Genomic DNA, 18,956 nt, shown 5'->3' on the forward strand with positions numbered 1-18,956 from the left:
CATCAGGTAGTGAAAGCTAACTCACTTTGTTCTTTGCCAGTGAATGACTTTTTCCAGCATTCCCTCTTTAAATGCGATTTACATGCTGAGGTTCTGGAGCCGCAGTACCTGCTGCTGCCAAAGGGCCACGCAGAACGCAGCGGTCCCACCACATTACCGGCATAAAGTGGGCTGGGTAGGGGGACCCTTACGAGGACCCCCACCTTCCCTTTCTCACACAGCCAACTAAACTCTCTTATAATTGATGCAGTATGCAGAAACTAGAAGGCGGCTAATTGAGTTTAAAAGCTATACAGTTGCAGACTCATTTAGGAAATGCCTCCAGGCTTGCTTGAACATTTACTAATAAAACTAGATCACAAAGCAAAGTGAATATCCAACTCGATGTACCCAAAAGGCATAAAAGATCCTTTTCTCCATGTTCTTAAGCCCACGCTAACCTCTCCAACGAAGTATGGTTCTAGAAATCTGAGAATCTCCATCTCCATTTCTCTCATCCTGAAGGCTGAGATGTATGCTGTTGGCAGTGATTAATCACAATACCAATTACAAATTTCTGTTGCAATAATACACTACACCTGAAATCAAGGCCCTGTTTTCAAGGCCCTGTTTTACTAGATTTTGTTTAAAAATGCAGTTTACAGGCTAAGAAGATTATGAAGACAAAAGAGAAATGGCCATACAATTTAGGAACAGAAAAGAGGCTCCTTGATTCCCAGGTGACTGAGCCCCTAAACCACATTTCTTGTAAAGCATGATGATTCCTCTACAATGGAAGATTATGTGCAGCTGACATGAAGTAGAAAGGAATTGATAGTACCCTGTATTTAAAAGGCTGAGTTTAGGAAGCATAAATGCATAGATGTTTCATCCTCCTGTCTTTAAGCTAGCGAGTTTAAAAAATAGTTTTTTGTTTACATTAGACATTTCTGTTTGAGGGAGAGGCAGATAGAAACATCATTAGCCCAGCCATTCTGAAACTTTGCTTGCTATATGTACGTAAAAGTCAATGCAGAAGAGTGCAATTCTTATCATGCACCTTTAAAGACAAAGTAAAGATCTAGGGCTGGTGACCTCAGCATGTGAATCCAGCCTTTAAACTAAACTAATCCCTTCAGGTCCCAACAGAGCATGAACTGCAATTAAAACTATAGATTCAGTTCTCAGGTGATGAGTCCATGCTGTGTTTCATACAGCTTTGACTACATTGCTGTTATCCTGATAGGTGGGCTACGGATACAAACCTTCAGCGAGCCTTTTTGGCTGTTTCTAGGAACACTTCCACAGGAGATTCCCCCTTTTTGACACGGGTACAAAAGCCATAACTCACGCTTTTTATAAGTATGATTCACAATTGACTAAGACAGAGGAATCTCACTCAACAGTACACGGTTCACTAGATAGTAAATAGAAAGTGTTGAGTTTTTCAAAAAATTAAAAGTAAAATAAAGCTTCCTCACCTCAAAATAATTTTCAGCTTTCTTCAGAGCACCACTAATGCTATCGTTTCATGATTTAATAGACAAAGGTCTTTAATAGACAATGGTCTGATGTTGTGATTTATTTGGTTTGGGTTTTCTGATCCTTCTTAAACTCATGGTGCTCATGATTAATATCCTTGGGATTAAGAGGTGCAGATTTCCCAGTAAATTGAGAGCTATGTATCATCACAGGCCATAGCACAGAACATCCAAGGAAAAAAAAAAACAGGGAAAGCCTGTGCAAAGATAAATTATTCACACAGTTTCCAAAAGAAAATAAGTTTTCCCTCCCCTTTAACACCTCTCAAAATTTTCTTATTTATTGAGAGAAAAATAAGGTTAATTGTTCCCCACCACCACCTCCACTTTCCCACGTTGTTCTGTATCCACAGATAACATAGGAAGCTACCATTAGAAACATCTACACAAGTGACAGCACCTATGAAACTTCCTGCCATTGATGAGCTGCCTACCAAGGCATTTCAAGTCACGTAAATGATTTGAAGGAATAGTTTAAAACAAAATCCACAAGAAGAGTATCCATAATATTTAATGGAATAATTAGGTGTGAAATGAACCCAGGACCAGCTCCCGGCCCAGGTTCTGAAATAATGCTAAAAACTAGGAAAAAAATCACTGTTAGCGTTGTTCTCGCATTCTTTCAAACTTTAAGCTTTCAGAGTCCTGTAAGAACAGAGTGGGAGAAACACTGGAGCTGAACATCTAGATACACTTCCGTAAGTGGGTTTTAATTCTCCTTTATATACAATGTAATCACAACTAAAGCAAGTAGCATGATGAATAGAAGGTTTTGATCATTGTCTTTTCTACTTTGTCTCATTAGGTACTAGACAATTCTTCCCTTACATGGGATTCAAGACGCCATTATTATATCCTCAAACCTAACTACTGCTTGCACCCACTTGAGTAATATGAATACATGTAAAAGACTGCTTCCCAATGTAATGGTTTATTTCACATGCTTAATCCACATCGCTACAGCCATACTGAAAGTATTTCAACAGATATAACTTATCAGAATGTCAAATTATATCCTTGCTGTCCAACAGTTACAGCACCACTCCATACAGCAAAACAGGAACATCTGGGATCCTGCTTTCATGATGGCAGCTGGGAGTGCACTGCTATATCTGGAAGTGAACTGTGCTCTCCTCAGAGTTTTAATTGTTACAGAATATACGCAGGACTTTTAGAAAAGGAACAGCCATTTTGGTTTCTTGAAGGATTACTTGTGTTCAAAGCATTATTTTTAGAAAAGTTATCTGAGTATATGATATGCTTGCATGACATGGAGACATTGTGCATGTTCATTCTGTATTTAAAACACAGTTGAGCATGGAGAATGGTTTCATTTCAGAAGTTAAGAAATTATTTCTCAAATAGTGCTAAACCTAAAGATATTTTGTGTGTGTTTTTTTGTTTGTTTTTAAACCAAACACACCAGTAGAGTTTTTTCACTAACAGATGTTTTGATCTTACTTTTAGGAAAGTAAAAAACGGTTTGGAAAAATGCTAGCCATTACTTCTTTCAAGTTGTCTTTTGCTTTCACATTATTCCTTGCAAAGGCTTTTTGGCAATAGACATAAGAAAAATTACTCATTTACCTTCAACCAAACCCTGTTATATGACAGGAAAGTGACCACTTACAACCTCGGTCTATATTAGGTAAATGAAGCCAGGCAAGATTAAGTTCTTACTATAAGAATAGTATAAGATAAGTACCTATCACACCCTCTCTAGCTTTCTGCAGCACACATGCACACTTTACCCACACTTTGTTTTTTTTCAGTTAAATGAGGGGATTGTGACTCACTAAATATTTCATTATTATTCATTTATCTTTGCTGATTCCTGCAGGACTATATGTACCGGATAGTACTTAAATATTATCAGTCTGTTCTGCGTGGAATGCATGCACACCTTCCTAGCATCACCAAATGCTCTCAAACGTAATTACTAGTTAATCAATGAGCCTTTTAGTTAGTTAGAATTTTTCTCTCCACTTCTCAGAAACTGATAATTTTTTCCACTGATTATGCTGTTACAATAGTTTTCTAATATTTATACATAATCCCTCTGAGCAGTATGAAGAACATGAAGGCCAAGAATAGGGGGGAAAATGATACAAAGATGCTGTAATTTTTTCTTCATCATTTTCCCTAAGTTTTCTATTAGAACAAGTTGTAACTTAAATATCTGAAGACTACATCCATGATCTGAAAACACCAGACTTTTCTTTCAAAGTCTGTGACCCTTCACAGGTATTAGCATTTCGGTTTGGGAGCAGCTGTTAAGATACTCCTAAGCTCTTCCAGACTTACTCTTCTTATAAACACTTCCACTAGCTTGAAGGAGATTTCAGCATAGGTAATTAAACTCTAGGTAAATCTTAATTTTCTATGGGTTTCAATAATTTGGGGAAGGAAACACTAGCCTACCAACAAAGCTGTTGGCAACATGGGTGCTAAGAAACCATTATTATTCAAAAAAAAAAAGAGCAAAAATCTATGCATTTTCAAAGTAGTCAGTCACCTTCAACACTATTTTTCAGCATTTGACATATGTAAATTTGATGTCTACTGTAGAGGTACTTCTGTTCATTTTATCTCACATGGAAAAAAAATTAAATAAGCAAAAGTTTACCCAAAATTCACACTTGTAGATTGCACATCTGCATAAGTTGCACATGATAAACTGTGAACTATGTGCACAGACACACAAGTCTGTTTGCAAAACACAGAATTTGGGAAGTTTAGCACACAAAGTGAGCCCTCTTATTACTTGAGTTGCACAATTTTTCAGCAGTGGGTACATCCTACGCTGTTTTAATTACTATGACTAGCCATAGTGAGAAAGTGCGATCACGCTAATCAAAAAAGATTTTGTAAGTAATGATTCCATTATGATAGCAAGGAGAAGGAAACCTACAGTAAGAGCTAACAGTAGATCTCATTTCTGTTTGCATTTGATTTCTTTTGAGCTATGAAGCAAAAAGTGAAACTCTAGCCAAAAATGAGGCATAAGTATTGGCATGGCAGTGAAAGAAGAAACTAGCAACAAATAGAGGAAGAGGAAATAAAGGAAAGCCAGGTTTTTCCTTAATACCTGTAGCCCAAGAATTATTTTTTCTTCTTTTCTCATGACAATTCTGAACAAAGAAAACCATGATTTCTACAAGAGAGAAGATAGAAAATGTGCAGTCCCCCCAACATACTCCAAGGTTATACCCATTACATTTGCTGTTAGAAGTTTATAGAAAACTTAACCTTCCCAGATTTATTACTTACAGGTGTAATTTCCAGTTAAAATTCCTGGACTTACTGACAAAGCAACTTTATTTAAAGCCACTAAACATTTCTTTGAAGAGCTCCCTCCACCCCCTGCCAAAACTAAAAAGTACTGATTGTAGTAGCCATGCAGAGTGGTTTAAGCAAAAACCTTTTTACTAATATTCAGAAGGGGAGAAACACAGACAGCTGCTTTCACTTGGCCAATGTACCTTCGTGCATTTTATTGACTGTTCTAATCAAGATTCCTTCCAAAATCAAAGCAGTCATAGGATTTCGTTCAGCATATTCTAGTACTAGATTTTGAAAGAACCTGAGCGGTTACATAAATGCACAGAATCAGGAGAAAGCCATTTGGATGAGCGCAGATTTGAAAGACTCTACTTCAAAGAGGTAACCATGAATTACAGACACTAGGCAAAGAAAATTTTCAGAAAGTAAATTCTGCTAAAGTTCAGGCTAAATTAATGCCATAGCCTTATTTTTCTTCAGTAATATAAAATAGATCAATTTCATTATTTTTCTAGTAAACATACACTGAATTTTAGGTGTGATTTGCTTTTAAGTGAGAAGAGAAAGTCATACATAAGCACACACGTTTATCACCCTTGGAATTTGAGGCTTGTTTTTAAAACAAAAAAGGAAAGCTTTTCTGAAACCACTTCCCCATCTCTTTAGCAAATACCAAATATTATTTAGTTTTGATTTATTCAGAGAACATAAACTGGATTTGAAATTTGTTAGCCCAGTGTGAATATTTTAAAAGAATCCATGCACTTAGTCTAAATTGGAAACAGCTAACATGTACCTTGTTTAGTACCAGACTTGTATACAATGAACAAGTCTAAAGGAAAAAAAATGCCTACATGCGATTTACAAAGGCTTCATTCTTTTGTTTGCATTCTAACAAGAGCATAAAGCAATAACGTCTCCTGCTAGAAATGGGGGAGTACTTTAAACAAGTTTCACTTACACAGCATTTCTTCTCTTTTGAAATACATACTTTAAAAATGCTTCACAATTAACATATTGTACACATTTTGCAAGGTCCTCAAAGATCTGGAATTGTTTCTGGAAAGACTCAGTCCAATTTGGCAAACAATTACAGCATACATTACTCTAAGGTGCATTAAATGTCTGGCTTCCGTGAGGGTACAGAAACATGTGCTTTACCCACAGTTAAGTCCAATAAGCAAAACAAAGTCAGTTATAATTTAAAATTGAAAGAAAAAAGGAAAAAAGGAGAGCAAAGTGAAAGACAACAAGACTAAAAGGCAGGCAACACTACAACAGCAGAGTGGAAACAAATGGGATATTATAACTGGGATGCAGTCACAGGACTCTGTGTAACTCTGTTACAGCTAAACACCAATAGCTTCTGGTGAAATTAGTTCTGTGTGCCACTTTAGTGAAAGTATAAAGAAGCACATTCAAAAGCCAACGAGCACAAAGAAAACATAGTCATGACTATTCACAATAGCGAATTCTGTACTGAATGTGTGAACTGGACATGGGTTAGGCAAAATACAAGCAGCCTCCCTTTGCCTGGGATCTTTGTAGCAATACAAGCCAAGCAATCTAAACAGAAATGGCTGGCTGTGCTAGGAGAAGGGGAAGAAATAAAACCCCACAAAAACAAAAACTGCTTTCCTCATGGAAGAATGGTAACTTTGGACAACGTTTTGCACCACAAGTTCAAAGGGTTATTTTATCTGCATTGTAAGTACAGACCCAGAGATTTTACAGTATTCCTGTCTCCATGCTATTGCTTCTTCTGCCATTAATGGCATTTAAATTATAGACCCGCTGCAGCCATGTAGTCAAAACACCACATCATCCGATGAGACACTGTATTATAATGTCAGTGTGTCTGTGTTTTAACTGTTCTTTCATATACTGTACTTCTCGTCAATCACTCTCTTTCTCTGCCAAAGAATAGATACAAGAGACGATTCTATCTTTAGACTCCACTGAAATTTTGTGCTCAGACAACTGCAATACTTCATCATTCATTACATAGCCAAGACTCTTGTTTACAACCATGAAATTTTTAGAGGTACAAGGACTAGATAAAAACATTTATAGAGAATTTAAACTGAAAATAGAGGATATTGTTAGGGAGGCAGATTAATTAAAGCACATTATGCTAACTTCTAAACTAAATATTACACTAAAAAGAAATACCTGATCAAGTACTTTTAGTGTCCAGTTTCAATAATACATTCCAGATGTACTGAAACACTATTTTCCAAAGGCACGTACTGACCTGTACATATGTATCTTTATTCACAACAAATACTGATTTGCAACAGCCCTCTGACAGCATCTCAAACAAGAATATATTCAATTTCAAAATGATTTTGTGACAAAATCTGAGACATTCCTTTTTCTAAACAACCCCAAGAAGTTAAAACCACTCATATGAAGTCACTAATGGAGCTAGGTACTGAATCCAGATTTTTGGCCTGTGTTTAAAGCTTTTTCATCTCAAAAGCTAAGAAGAAAGCTGTTTCAGTGTCACTAAACTGCTTTTTTTGGGGGGTCTGCTCCTATAAGCTGGTCCCCTGCTGGCAGCCCTCAGACAGACAGCTCCACTTAAGATGAAAGGGATTATTTATTTAAGCGAGAATTTTCAAGATTTCATAATGTTTCCTATTTTCTGCAATTTGAAGTATGTTGTTCACCAGCCCCAGCACTCAAAGCTCAAAGCAATGCTTTAAAGTATTCACACTAAGAAATAAACAATTTATATTATTAAACTGCAGTCAAACTTTTTTTCAGCATTGGCTTATTTCTAATGCCTTATAAAAATTAATGATGATTATTGCTTATTAAATGCATAGCCTCAACCCTGAGGAGCTAAATATCAGGAATCCATACACTTTTGTGAGCATGTAACAAACTCGCCAAGATTATCTAGAGCAATTGAATCTATTCAGCAGTTCAGCTGAGCCTTTACAATTGTTTCCACTGGGGGGAAGGGCCAAGTCAGCACACATTTTTTTCTGAAGCGTTGAAATTGTTTGCCCTACTTTTCCTAAAGGAAAACTGTAGCCTTTCTATTGCAAAGAAAACAGTATTTTATGACTGACCTAGCTTGTTTTATTTTTATTTTTCCCCTGAAATGTAACGTCTTTTACTCTTTCCCTGCACTCCATTTTAAACTTCATCCAAAGCTGCAATGATTTGACATTGGACAGAGTATAAAAGCAACACAAAACTCCCCCCAGCCCTCCTCACAGTTAAATAACAACGGAAATACATTGCAGGCATTGGAGAAAGTTATGCAGACACTGTTTTTATTTTATTTTTTAAACAAAAGTTCTTCTCCAACAGCTGACAAAAACATGTAGAAGTAGGTCTACTTTTTAAAGTCTTGAGCTGTCTGAAATATTTTTTACCACCAGAAGTGGTTCCAACGCAGTTCCTTCAAGCCTCATTGATGCATACTCAGCATGACTGACCTTAGAGAGGCTCCTGAAGTAACTGAGGTTGGAAGGGACCCCAGGTCCTCACCTAGCCCAATGCCCTGCTTAAACCAGAGCAAAATCTGATACTACCCTGTACTGGTTGCCCTGTTTAACAAGTTCTTAAATATTGCCAAGAATGGAGATACCAGCCTTTGCTGACATGACTGTAACACTGAGGCAAAACTTGACAAATCTGTATAAACAACTCTATACATAAGCTTATGTCATAAGCCACTAAAGTTGAAGAAAATCTATAGTTTAGCTGTAGCATTCAAGTTTTCTTCATTACTTCTAGTTGCCTTTTTACAACAACAACAAAAAAAAAGGCTGTGGTAGACCAGATAGTACTCAGTGGTAGCTGTTGGTAAATGAACTCAATTTAGTCTAGAGTATTAAGTGATTGAGTAATGATCACTGATCTAGACACGGGTGATGCTGTGAAGATTTGTTTAGTTTTTGCATCATTTTAACCCAGCCACATTCCTAACCCTTAGTTTCCTTCAAATATCATAATTCACCAGAAGTGTCTGAGTTAATTCCAAAGTTAGAATAAATCCCGTCTCACTGCACTAAGTACCTGCAGTTTGGTTCTGACGATTTGAAAATTCTCCTCGCACTGAAGTAAATAGCCTTTCCTAAGTTCAATTCTAAAACCAATACAAAAATTCACTCTCAATGTAGTTAAATGGGAAGTGAAGTAAAATTAGGTCCTTTTGAAAACCTACTCCAAAAGACATACGGTTTATAGCCCAAAGCTATCTGTGGAACAATTCATTGTCTATGAGTGAGTACGACAAACCCTCAAAGTATCTATTAAAAGGTACTAGGTTTGATTATTTAAGAACTGGAGATCCTTTGCATAGAGTTTGACTCCCTTAGTTGGTTCAATAGAGATTGTTTGCCCTCAAGGAATGATAAAAATACTAGGCATTCTCATCAGACACCTGCTTCAAAAGACATGATATTGCATAACAGATTTAATTCATGCTTGACTGCTATCTGAGTAATTTGCATTTTAGGTGTAAAAAAGAAGAGCTTATGGGTGGAACACTAGAATTGCTTCCCCTGTATCCCCCCTCTGAAATCTGGTCCATTTTTGAATTTACTGATACTGACATCATTAACAGAAATTCTCTGATTACTGTGACAGAAAAATAGGGAGAGGAACGCATTTAAACGCACACAAAAAACAACAAATGAGAATGATCTGTACCCTCTGTACCCCATCTTACAAGCCAGCAAGAAGTTTAAAGTTAGACTGTATTTCAACAACTGACAGAAAATAAACACTTAAATACATTCCATTTAATATCTTTTTACATTGGTATTTTCATAGCTTCCTTTTTGAATTCAGAAAAAATAATTTTTGTTCAATTTAGGATGTATCAAAACAAAATAGATATTATACTTTTCCAGTACATGTATTCTTCTGCATTCATAGAGAAAGACAAAATTAAATGCCTAAGTCAGTATATTTTTCAAGCAGATATTAGTTATTGAGCATTGAAGGAAAAACCTTTATGAAAGCAATGCAAAAATAGACCCTGTTATGCTTCACAGCTACATAGAAAGTTCCTGCTCTGGGAAGTCCAGCAAATAGACAAAATATATGACACAGTAAAAATCATTTTTCACACTTTACCATCACAAGAAGTCTATTGATAGTGTTTCAAAGATACCTTGCTTTATTCAGACCAGCTTACTTTTAGTCATTTTCAGAGTGACCAAATTTTGAATTTCCTGATAATCCTGATAAAATATCTCCTTATGTTCATTTGTTTTAAGTACTTCAAACAGATTTGCTTGTTTTCTCTCGAACTAAATGCCTCACCTTTTCCCATTTTCAAACTCACACGCCAGGGTAGCAGAATTGTCTGTAATACCTGATCTGTATATCCAAAAATCCAGCCATACTTATTTTAATTGTTTCCTTTCATAGTCAAGTAGCAAGCAGCTATATTCATAGATGTGATGGGACTGAATGGAACAATTAAATACAAACAAGGTGTCAGTTCTGGGCTTTACACTTCTTGTAATGACTCAAATGCATAGGTCTGTAGAGAAACTTACAGCAGGCCTAAAACACCTGTGATTTTAAAATACTGTTGTAGATTTAGTGTTATGAAAATTAAACAAATTAGAAGAAAAATTAAGCTGCCACAGTAGAGAGAGTTTCCATATTAATTTATGAATTTTATAATAAAATAATTTGCCATAGATACTCTCCAGAGTGAACATAAATTAGCATAATCTGAGAACTGCTTTGCTGAGCTTGTCCAGAGACATTTTTAAGCTGCAAATTTTGATACACATTTTTAATCATGTCCCTGGCAGTCAAAACATTATCAAGTTCCACGATTAATTCCTTACATCTTTTATCAAAGAAATACATAAACACTACTTCCAACAAAAATAAGAAAAGGAGTCTTCCCAAACCCATAGAAACATCTGTCTGTATTCTGGTCCTGAAAAAATGCCTCTATTGCCAGATCTAGGTCAAACTTTGATTTTCTTTTTCCAGCCATCTAAGAAATTCAGAAATAGATGCAAACACTGTCTGATGAAAAAGCCAAGCAACCTAAATAGAATTATATTGCAAGTAAGTATCCATGATTTTGCCAAGAACTTATATAAACAGTGGACTGAATTATTTTCAGTTTATAATCACCAGCTTGTCACGAGCCACAGACACGTAACACCTTTTAATGCAATCTACTTTGACACAGTTCATAACAGGAGGATAGCTCCTGAGGCAATTTCCCCCTTCTCCCTTCTTGCAGTGCATTTTTGCACATATTTCTGAGCTTTATCATTAGAGTACAGCTGGAGGCATGCTTTTGTTGCCAAACAGTATTCCCCCAATGTCTTCCTCCCTCATGTGAGGAAAAAAAGGACAATGCTGCAGGGGTGGGAAGAAAAGCATAGTCAGAAACAGTTGTTTTACCCAACCTGTACTAGGCAGCATCCATCCATCCATCTTGCTCGTAACAGCTCTTCAACTGCACGTCATCATAAGCCATTGCACACCACACCTCTCACAAGAATAGACATGTTTTCCATATTTCTGTACTCTCATTTTACATAAGGAACATTTGTTCACCTTCATTGTATCAAATTAATAAAAGAGAAATCAAAAGAAAGTCAGCAAGCTTCGTACTATAGCACTTTCTTATAACTATATTTTCCAAGTATCCCCAAAGACATCTAGAGAGGAGTAGCTAGATTGTTTTCAATTACTTGGATCTTCCGAACGAGCCAATAAGTCCAAGAAATATCAGCATGAAGTTTCAGTAATAAATAAATCTGACAACATACTAAAGGAGGTGAACATGGATAAGGAAGGTCAAAACACAGTTAACTCCTTCAGCAGCCTATTCAAAAGCATCCTTTTCTCAAAAGGAAAACCCCTTTTTAAGGTAGACTTATGCCAATTACATGGCACTCAGAATAGTAGAAAACTGCAAAACACTTTTTAAGGTTCAACTCTGCAGATTTGCAAGGCTTAAGAGCCCCATACATAGAAGGTGGTTTATAGCATTAGTAAAACCAAAGGTTAAAGACTTTTCTTCGGGGGGGGGGGGGGGGGGGGGGGGGGGGGGGGATAAACACACAGGAGAATGGTTTTTTGAAGGCTATATGTTGCTCCCACTAACAAAAAAATTATCCCAGAGCTATTTCCCATCAGTTTAACTCCAGAGAAGAATCTGTAAGATAATGTGCTTTCTCTTTTCATCTAGGCCATCCAACTACTTGCTAGTAGAGTAATGTACATAAATGAACTCTATAGTTCCATATATCTTTTCTTTTATCTTCTGAGGTTAGCTTTCAGTGTAGTTTGGCTAAAAGCTTATCTAGATACTAAAAACCCTTCTCAGACCCTCAAATTCAGATGCTAACATTTTCAGCCAACAAGGTCACACGCATAAAATATGTACGATTCATATATCAGATATGTAGAATTAGTAGCTAAAGCAAATTTGTTTGATAATGGAGACAGACTGTGGCTCTGATTTACCTGCTAGACATCTTCCTGGAGAACCATTCAGCTGGAGCAAACACATCCTGTGTACGGTTTTCTTGGCTGTGCCAGGTCACGTGTCACCCAGGAGCTGTCACTTCAGCATAAGGATAAATACTAAATTTGGCCTAAGAGGAAAGCAGAACATCCAAAGAATGTATTAGTCACTTAGTTGAGCACAAGAAGAGTTAGGCACAGAAGCAGGAGAGTCACAGGTCTAAACCTGGAGCCTTGAATCTTTGGATTTAATGTTGCTGCCTCCTGCCATTATGGCGATAGTACCAGGAATTCACTCCCCTCTTAACTGGAAAAAGAGTAGGCACTTTTTGCTGCCTCCCTCTCAAGGAATGGAGGGCACGCCCAACTCATGGAGGACCAGGATTCAAATTCCAACTTTACCAATGAGATTTTGAAAACGAGTCTACCCCATACCCACTACAGGGTATGCTGACTGATGCAAGGGTTCCTCTCAAATGCCTCCTGCATAAACTTTTATACTTTGCAAAGAGCAATTAAGTATTCAGTCAGCAACAGAGAACATGCTCAGCTACAGCATGGTAACTGAGACAACCATCTCCCTTGTCTTTAGCATTTGCTCAAATGATCAACTACTTGCAGGAGCCGAAAGCACAGGGGCAGGAAGCTGCACGTGCCTGCAGCCAGCTGCACAAGCTGTGCTGAAGTGAGGCCAAGGCGAGCCTGGCCTAGGCACCAGGGAATTCATCTGACAGATACTGTGATGACCCAGAGCTTTGGGCACATCTGTGGTGAAACAAGCACTGGATAGGGTTTTAATTTATATACTGGGTACTAGTTAAGCACCTAGGCTAGCTGTAGAACACATTTAAGCAAAATAACACAGCTTGATCAGGGTTACATTATGCTACTTTCGTAATTTTTTTTTTTTTACTGGAATGGTTGTTTTAAGTGACTACTAACAATTATCTGCTTATAATAAGTGTGATTAGAAAACTTATTCTATTATTTTGTATACCATCAAATGTCTCAATACTTTTGGGAGGGTCCCTGAATTCTATAAAAATTGGAAATGCCATGAAGAGACATTCACGATTGTGGAGAAGATTTGTTGGCACATTATCTTTGCTTTTACTGCTTTTAGTTTTAGTATTACACCATTTTAGTTTTCAGTATGCTAATTGTACAGATATCATCTCTGCGGAGGAAACAGGGTGCAGTTGAAGTGCTTTGCAGGTATCGTGTGGTTGGTGTTGTGCACACGTGCAAAGCGGTTTGGTGAGGATATTTAGATTTGGCTGGCAGCAAAACACTTCTTGTTTAAAATAGAATTTCCAAATTCACTAAACATAAATCCTGGCAAATGAAGCACAGAATGTCAAATACAACAGTAGCTAAGCATAAAGGCATGGCATGCAATATAGGATACCAAAAGAAAGCGAAAAAAGACCTCGATACCATTTGAGACAAGTTCAACTCCTTAACCATGCAGGATGGCAAGGTGTTTGTTACGTAACAGCAACTTCAGATAGCTTTTTTTTTTTTCTTCAAATCCTGCCATCCTTTCACTGAAGAGCAGTGGATTATACTTCTACAGAGTCTGAGAGACAGGGAGAGGAGCCAGCAGCAATATTTAGCACAGAGTGACTGATTCCTGGCATCGTTTAGCTTCTCTGCAGGAGGAATCTGGGAATCTGGCAGTGTCTTTTCAAAGATGTTGATTGAATTGTTGATACTTATGTTATACAAAGGCTCAAAATAAGCGCACAAAAAAAAAGAATGAGTAGATCCTAAGCCCCAAAATTACCTTTTTTTTTTTTCCTTTAAATGGTGGGGGGAAAAAACCTGGGCAAAGTGCCAAAGACAAGGGAATGCAGACAAAGTTCATAATTCAACTTCTGACTACACATCTCCGACAAACATCTAAAATATATAACTAACACTTTAGGCACAAAGAAACCTTAATGCAAGAAAGACTGCTAGTTCTTAATTTTTGTGAGACATGGAATAATCTGGAAAGTAAATTTATTTATTTTTTGACCAGTATAACTATCCCCACTTCCACTCAGAACTGTAAAACTCTAGCAAGTCTGTCTCATCATAAAGATGGTGAATTTCTACTCTTTCACTACACTTAGGACTTGAACTACAGAAGTCCCAGCCAACCAGTACCAACAGGGTGTTGAAATCTGCTGATCATTTGAGAAAAGCAGCCACATTTTGTTGCTGAATATCAGAAAGGAACCAATTGTCGGGATGTACATGCTTTGGTTATTCTTGCACACTAGAATTTTGCAGAAACTTATTTACGTACACACATAAAAACAAGTTTACAGACTTTCACTTTGAGAAATATGAAGGGAAGACCAACAAGGTTGGTTTATGTCCTTAGAGAGGGGAGAGAGCTGGGAAAGGGTAAGAAATTATACTGGACCACATCAAGTAAGCAAGCACGCTTTCTGCAGTTCAGAGCCTTTTTGCAATTCACGTAATGAAACTCTCTTTCCATTTGTCTGAAGTAACTGAGTGCCTGGCACACGCTTGTAGAACTGATCCATCCCCATTTGGATTACACAGCACAGGCCCAATCAAGGTAAGGTTTCTCCAGCATGTGACTAATCCAGCCCACTTCCTCAGATACCTTGTCTTTTCAACTATGTTCATGCAAAACTACAGAAAGCTAGTTAAGTTTATCAGTTAAGTTTAGAGAAAACCAATACAACTGAGATTCCTAGTGGAAAGAACGGAACATAGATGTATGCTTTTCCCTCTAGTCCACTTCAAGTGGTAATTCTCTGCATCTCCCTCAATATCTTGGCACAGCTTACCCAGTCCAGACTCATTTTCTTTTTGCAGTAAAAATGCTTAAGACTATCCTGCTGTTGATTCACCCATGATCAGCTTTTGTGGTTTTTGGTTTCTTCCAATAACTTAAGTTTGAATGCTAGGTAGACATGGCTGTTTGTTTTAACTGTATTTCAAAGGTTTTCCTTTAAAGAAGAGTCTTACATTCTTTTTCCTAGATATATGGTTCTTTTTAGACTACTCAGTCTCCACCTCTTTTGATTATACAAGAGTATGAAAGACCATATATTTTCACAGCACAGGGACAGCTGATGTCTGAACAACAGAAAGTCAGTATTTGGTGTGTGGCAAGAGTATCCAAGGGGAAAAGAGTTTCAAGAGCCCTATCTGAACTGCAGGCCAAACTGAAGTTTAAAACAACTCTTAAAGACAGAACCTGTTAATTGGAGCACATTAAGCTCATTGAACAGTTACAGACCAAAATGGAAGAGCAAGTGAAACAAAATTAGGTAATGGAAGTAAATCAGAGCACGTTCATGAAGGAGAAGGGAAAGTTGAGGCATCTATTAACACAATAATGCCTACTGATGTTATATTCAGTTATATGTTATTCAATTGGAATTACTGTAAGGTACAAGTATCTACAGAGTATGGACAAGCAACAGGTATGAGAACTAAGGAACCTTAGACTACTGTACCATAGTGTTCATTTGAAAGATACATCACATTGAATTCAACAAATTTCTATGCCATTCCTGCATTCAGATTGCACTTTGTAGTGAAGCACAGCAGAAAGGACTGGAAGTTTTAGCAGAAATATCACTGAGTGTCAAGGAAATGGATCTTTAAGAGCCCCTTGATACTTTCTAAACTCCTTGCATGCAGTTTAAAGATAACATCTAGAAACTAGAAAATAAACTTCACTAAGCACTTCTCCCTTCCCTTTTCCTAGTGAGCTCTCATGTGCAAATATCCTGAAGCAGAGCAGCTTGCATGTGTGCAAACACACACGTGCACACATATAAGCTTTTGGCTGCAAGTTTGTGCCTATCTGTTTTAGTGGCAGTGTGCCTAATCTGAAATTGTTTGCTCCATAACTCCTCAAAAAATGCTATCATGAGTTTGATTGAAGATGTGATGGCATCGTTCATGCCCTCTTTCTAGAAGGCATCTCTGCTGTTTTCTTCCATGTGAAATTAGAGTTCCTGACGTGCCCGTGTGCAACCCCCCCACACACAAGTCAGCCATGACCTTCCTGTCCTTTCCTCGGCCAGAAAGAAAGAAAAAGCACACCCAGCTAGTACTGGGCTTATGCAAATATTTTCAGAAGGCACCTACACTATACAAGTAATCCAACATAATCATAAACAGCTGAATGAGATTCTGATACCTAACCTTCAGGTACACTGCCCAAAATAGGTGCTTGAGAGAAAGCATTGGAAGGAAGACAAAGAACAGGAGAGGCGAAAAGGGATAAAGCTATCATAGGAAACTGGTAGTGCTCCCCCTCCCTTTTTTTTGTTGTTTGATATTCAGCAGGAATTTGTCATGACTACAGTAGCCCACTCACTCCCTTTTTACACTAATTCCCAGCATTTCTGTATCACCACGTCTCAGATACACTTATTGAAGACTCATCTTTCTAATCTTGCAAGTGCAGGTAGAGAGAAGGGGAGAACAAGAAATACCAATAAACTTCCCCACCCTTTGCCCTTAAATTGCTGATACTTGCGCTTTCCCCAAATACCTGAGGACTTCACAGACCTCTGCAATAGATGGAGGAGATGAGTGAAAGAAGAAAACTGATTTGTATATGCATCATAATTTCACTTTCAATTTTACAGTTTAAAAATACTTGGTTTTATATACAGGTAACTCAAATAGTTTGGAAGAAACTTAAGCTCCACAGAAAAAAAAAATTACCAGGATTTATCACTCAGTTATTTCCCTGAACTGTTTCCACACATTTGGGAGGAATCTAGATCTCAGAAACTATGTCCTCAATTTCCTTGCAGTTTGTGCCCTAGGATTGTGGCAAAACACCACGCATTACAACTGGTCTTTGTTCTCCTTCCACCCTTCACCATGCCTTCTATCAGTGATGCTGTGAACAGCACATAACAATAACACTGATCTGTTATGCAAGATACATAGACCCTTATATGCCAGTTAAAGCATGATCCACATTTCACAAGAAAAATAAGTTCCAGAGACATGAACAGACTGGTTATATCCTCTCTTTGGTCGTATTTCTTCCTTCCATCCCATTTATTTCTTTGTCAGTCTTGTATCCTGCCTCCCACTGCCTTAAAGGACAGCATTTGGAACCTTAAACCAGTTTCAAGCAACGGGATGAGGTCAGCCATGAGATTCACGGGACAGGAAAGATTAAAACATTTATTGCAAGTGCAAATGCAGTGCCCTATTCAGACAGCTATGCTGCCTGCTTGTTATCAGGTTGAATTGAAAACAAAAGTTATATTAAAAGACAGCTGGATCATTATTTCTCCTTTCTGCCCCCTCCTCAAGTGCCTGAGGTCATTTTCCACAACAAAAATGAAAGTCCTTCTTGGAAGTGTTTTTGTGCTAAACAGCAGTGGTTAATTTCTTGCAACTAATTAGTTATTCAAGTGAAAGTATAATGATCCTCAAACATGATTGAAAGTGCTTCAACTGAGTTTCCTGCTAACAGCATACTTCTAGAAAAGATGCAATAAATCAGCAGGGTTATGGAAATCTTTAAACAAAGCAAGTCTACGACAGGAACCCATTAAAGATGTAGCCATGTAATATTTATGTAGCTAGCTGACTTGTGCTTTTAACCTAGCACTTTCAGCCATAGCTTTTTAGCACCTGGGTCATTCACTAAGAATGAAATTCACCCTATCTGTTAAAAGCCAGCATAATGTCTCTGCATTAGGTGTTCAGAGTATAGAGTTTACACAGGACTTAAGTAATATAGTCCTCCCACTGCATGGAATTTCATCCCATTTTTTCTAAAGAAAAATACAAATAAAACACCTTTTGGCAACACAAACCTGTGAAACACAGAATCTTCAAGTACCATTAGCACGAAACTTGTTAGGTACCTAAAGAAGAAAGGTTTTATAAATCCATTGATTAAAAAACGCTCAGAACAGCCAGTGTCACCTAGGGTTGTTTAGATTATGATTTTTTGATTGAGTGATTACTGAGATAGTATCAGCTGATCTCTACACCAAACACACTTTCAGCAAAGGTGCTGACTGCACTGGAATCTTTTTGGACGTGCCATCCATCCATTACAGGCTGGGCACTGCAGAAGAGCAAGACCCAGTTGTGCAGAAAAACATTTTGGTTATGTTTGGGCCTTTTAAGTGTTACTGAAGTACAAATCTGATCCCCTTAAATTGCCAAAAGGAAGAGACATTTCCCTTTCTTCCATCACATTCAACTGTCTGTATTATATGTTTACCTGTATTTTAAAAACACAATTAAGCATATGTGAAGCAAAGGGAATGTTTTAATAATCCTCGCTTCCTTTGGCTATACGTGCTTTCCCTCATCCCATTTGCTCATTTACTTTATTGCCAATCTCCTAGTCCATCTCCCACAGCTTTAAGGGACAGAATTTGGATTCATAAACTAGTTTCAGTTGAGGTCCCAAACACTTGCTTTTTTGTTCCATGTTGTTTTTTTTTCCTCCTGTCCTGCCCTGCCTTCCTGCAGCAGATGACTGCAAAAAGGGAAACCTCACTCTGTGGGGCTGCAAAAGGGAAATTTTAGGGGTGTAGGAACTGCAGTTTCCTGAGAAATGGGAGAAAGCAAAGAGAATATAAGAAATTAGCAGGAGAAAGGGATTGAAGGACAGAAAAGGAGGCTAAACATCACTCCCTCTTCTTCCTAATAAAATCATCT

General features: G+C 37.6%; 2 long non-coding RNA genes across 34 annotated transcripts in view; one reads left to right on the forward strand and one right to left on the reverse strand.

The window, feature by feature from the left end:
* LOC106041948 (uncharacterized) overlaps window positions 1–18,956 on the reverse strand; it is a 275,268-nt gene that overhangs the window by 225,383 nt on the left and 30,929 nt on the right. For all 28 annotated transcript variants that reach the window (XR_010833312.1, XR_010833311.1, XR_010833314.1 and 25 more), the window contains one exon: window positions 12,276–12,406. This is a non-coding gene — a long non-coding RNA (uncharacterized lncRNA). The remainder of the gene's footprint in view (window positions 1–12,275; window positions 12,407–18,956) is intronic.
* Window positions 1–18,956, forward strand: part of LOC125183156 (uncharacterized) — a 66,206-nt gene that overhangs the window by 36,905 nt on the left and 10,345 nt on the right. For 3 of the 6 annotated variants that reach the window (XR_007164494.2, XR_007164497.2, XR_007164495.2), the window contains exon 3: window positions 10,782–10,859. The exons of 1 other annotated variant lie outside the window; for it this stretch is intronic. This is a non-coding gene — a long non-coding RNA (uncharacterized lncRNA). Of the gene's footprint in view, window positions 1–10,781; window positions 10,860–14,773; window positions 14,848–18,956 lie in introns of all 6 variants that reach the window. 2 more of the 6 variants (XR_007164496.2, XR_007164499.2) reach the window with 2 other exon arrangements.

Source organism: Anser cygnoides, chromosome 8 (assembly GCF_040182565.1).
Source record: "Anser cygnoides isolate HZ-2024a breed goose chromosome 8, Taihu_goose_T2T_genome, whole genome shotgun sequence".
Classification (NCBI taxonomy): Eukaryota; Metazoa; Chordata; class Aves; order Anseriformes; family Anatidae; genus Anser; species Anser cygnoides.